The 4,021-nt window shown below is 40.6% G+C and overlaps 1 non-coding gene across 1 annotated transcript; it reads right to left on the reverse strand.

Moving 5' to 3' along the window:
- Positions 1–1,060: 1,060 nt before the first annotated feature.
- LOC136478652 (small nucleolar RNA R71) lies at positions 1,061–1,168 on the reverse strand. Its single transcript, XR_010764371.1, has one exon. It is a non-coding gene; the product is annotated as a small nucleolar RNA R71 (small nucleolar RNA).
- Positions 1,169–4,021: the final 2,853 nt, after the last annotated feature.

Below are 4,021 nucleotides of genomic sequence, written 5' to 3' on the forward strand. Positions count from 1 at the left end.
TTCCTTAGTAATGTTCCTTATGCGTAGATGAAGAGTTAATTTTGCTATAATTGAAAGTATATATGCTGGGGTGTACATAAGACTTGGTATATAGAAATGACTTAGGAATCTTTCTCTTATTTTATCACTTAGTTTAGCTATACTACATTTATGAGTATGTCATTCTATCTTTGGATTATTATTGCCTTACACTTATCATTTATATATCATCTGGCTTACCCCTGTTTAGAGTAAGTGTTTAGTTAATGATCTCATCATAAGTACCATGTTCATCAATATCTCTAGCCACCGCTCCTCCCTGTGGTAACATATAAATAAACAATACCAGAAATACCCCCGGGTGAAGTGCTACAATGGTATATTTGTGCGCTTGCAGAATTCTTTATATATAATATATTTTCTCAGTCACAATTACAAGAGTATCTAAGAAATACCAATAAGCATTTCTAGCACCGTTGCTGAGGAGGGCACATGCTAAAAGAGAATTGATCATATAATACTTATTGATGATATCATAACTATGCACCACTGCTCTGGCAGGCTTACCCTTGTTTCTATTTGTATATATCTTATACAGGGTATTGCAGGGCTGGTTTTGATCCACTCAGAAGCTTACACTCAAAAGAACAACACAAGGCTCATCAGGCCAAGCTTCTTAACCAGTCAAGAGGCAGCTGGACATCAGTTTTGAAGCTATAGCTGACAAAACACTACGTGAGTTCTCTGCTCCAACCACTGAGAACATTCGTATAGGACCAATACTCAAAACTCAAAACCTTGGGTTCAAACTCAAGCCAAGCCTCATCAACATGGTGCAAGCTAGCCCATTCAGTGGAAAGGCACATGAAGATGCTAGTGCTCATCTCCATAATTTCCTAGAGATTAGTAGCATGATCACCATCAAGGACGTTGCTCAAGATATCATACTACTCTGCCTATTTCCATTTTCACTAGTGGGAACGGTGAAGTAGTGGTTCTATGCCAACAAAGATGCCATCAACACATGGGCAAAATGTTTAGAGGCCTTTCCAGCAAAGTTTTTTCCTATAGGCAAAACTAATGCCTTACGAGGAAAAATCTCCAACTTCTAGCAACAGAAATATGAAACCATTCCAGAAGCATGGGGACACTTTCAAGAATACATATCAGATTGTCCTCATCATGGGATGGAGGATTGGTTGCTCATGTAAGGTTTCTACCGTGGATTAACTAAGATGGCTCATGAATGACTCAATTCTGCTGCTAGAGGAGCATTTATGTCACTCACCCTTGGAAAAGCTGAAGTTCTCATGGAAAAGATAGCCTCAAACCAAGGTTGGTCTTCAGGCAACATCCAACATTGCAAGAAGAGCAAAAAAGCCAGTGAAGAAGTGTCTGCACTATCGAACAAGCCATACATGACACTTATGATTCACAAACCCTATGCGACATTTGTGGAACCATTGGGCACTCAGGAATTAACTGCCCAAAAACACAAAAGGATGTGAACTTCATCATCAACAATCCTGGTTCACAGCAACAAAGACAAGGATGAGGTCAACAACAACAATCAAACTACCAAAGTAAGTACCTATGTAACTACTATAATCCTTTCAATTCTAATCAGCCATCCTTGAGAGATTTGATCTTAGAACAAGCCAAAATTAATGAAAACATTTCTTAAAAGCTTGCTTCTAATGATAAGGTTTTAGAAAATATAAATACAAAAATGGATAGTTTCTCTTCTGCTATAAAAGACCAACTTTGCTATAATAAAAAGTTAGAATCATAAATAGCTCAGCTGGTCGATGCTCTGCCTTTTGCCACTAACACTGAAAAGATTAACGCCATAACCACAAGAGGTGGCAAGTCTACTCGTGATCCTCCATATCTAGCAAGGACAGGTAAGGCACTAGCAGTGCAGGAAGAGAAGAAAAATGATGAAGTTGATGAAGTAGAGCCACGGGAACAGGAGATCCAACATGATTTTTACGACACCAACTTTCTACCATTTCCACGCAGAAATCGAAAAGCTAAAGTGGATGAGCAATTTGGTAAGTTCGTGGAGGTAATTCAAAAGTTATATATCAATATCCCTTTGCTAGATGCCATACTGGTACCTACCTATGCTAAGTATCTCAGAGACATTTTGAACAACAAAATACCATTGCCCACCACTGAAGTAATCAAGTTAACGGAGGAATGTAGTGCGGCCATCCTGAACACATCACCCGTAAAGAAGAAGGATCCCGGATGCCCCACTATCGACTGCTCAATCGGAATCTAGAACTTTGAACATGCACTATGTGACCTTGGTGCAAGGGTCAGTGTCATGACCAAAGCTGTTTTTGACAAGCTCAACTATTCAACACTCTTACCAACATCAATGTGCCTGTAACTAGCCGACCAATCGGTTCGCTACCAGCAGGAATCACCGAGAATATTTCAGTAAAAATAAGAAGCTTCTTTGTGCCAGTGGATTTTGTGGTGCTTGATATGTAGGAACACATAAAGACACCCCTCATTCTTGGGAGACCCTTTCTAAGCACCACAAATGCACAAATTGATGTTGGAGCTGGAGAAATCTGATTCCATATCAATGGGAAAGAGGAGCGATTCGCCTTCAAGCCAAGACCAGAGCAATGCTCTAAATTGGTGTGGCATAAGAAGGAAGCACAATCATCAACGAATCCATCACCGGGACCAATTGATGCACCCAAAGAATGAACTAGAGAAATCTGGTTCTATGGACTCAAAATTCTGAACCCTCGCCGGGAGGTAAAATCGGTAGTTATCCATATCTACTTTTGCATGAATTATTTTTAATTTAGCATATTTACTTTTCTACACTTACATTGCATTTAGAAGATAAAATAAAAATTCTATCACTGCATTGTAAATCTCAAGCCCCATGTAAATAATTTTACAGTGTGTAAAAACCTATAAGAATATTTACTATGGTGGCATAAAAATAATAAGCATACATCTAAATGTGTTTCATTGCATCATAAAATATTTTTCTACATAGCATATATATATATATTTGTATACAGAGGAAATATAGGTGTACGGACCCTCAGGAGGCACCTGAGACTCACTCAACCACCACCAGGCCTCTCATCTATAAATATCAAGCGCCGGTGTTTAGCTCTCCTCAAGCTCAGCTCAAAACCCGCTAAGCCCCCGAGTTCGAATTCCTCCTCTGTAGTTTAGAAAAACCAATTATAGTAGTATTGCAGAAATTAGAAAATTCAAAAATATAAGATGGAGATCTTGCTGAAATTCTGCCAATTCAAAAAATATTTCCTACCTCAAGAACAACTAACCTCTGGATGGCTGACCACTAACTCTTTTTATCCTAATCCGTTCCACGAGGTTTGTTTGTTCTTGTCGATATTTTGCAGAATGATGGACAAGCTCAGAAGCAAGTTCTCTCGGACGTTGTTTTCCTGGTCCACCAGGAGTATGTCATCCTGAGCCAACTCCAACATGCAAGTAGATGAACCATCTGCTGGAGCTGCTGCAATCCTTGCTCAAGCATAGATCAACACCTAGATGGACGAGAAGGACATTCGCTGGCGATCCTACCTGTCATAGGGTCGAAACCGCGGCAAGCATGTTGTTCAAATTGGTGTTAGAGTACGGGTCTCCAGTGGCTTGGGTGGACTCAAGAACACAAGAATCACACAGGGGAGACGCAATGGTTTATCCTAGTTTGGGCCAATTCGGTCCCTACGTCCAAAAGCTGATGATCCTTATACTCAAGAGCACCCAAAATCGGGGGGTTACAACAGAGTGTAAAGAAAGAAGATTTGGTAGGGGGGTCGCTCGGTGCTAATCCTAAGGTTGCCTTGCCACCGATGGTGCCTTCCCCCATGTTAGAAAGGAGGAAGATGATGGAATGTGGTGGAGGAGAGGCTCTTAGTGCCCCTCTCTAGGTTGCCTCACTCTCTATGTAGAGCGGAGGCCGATGGAATGGAGTGTCTGGTGATCAAACTCGGATGCTCCCCCTCTAGGTCCGACCTTATCCCTTATATAATGA

This window comes from Miscanthus floridulus, chromosome 8, assembly GCF_019320115.1.
Source record: "Miscanthus floridulus cultivar M001 chromosome 8, ASM1932011v1, whole genome shotgun sequence".
Lineage (NCBI taxonomy): Eukaryota > Viridiplantae > Streptophyta > Magnoliopsida > Poales > Poaceae > Miscanthus > Miscanthus floridulus.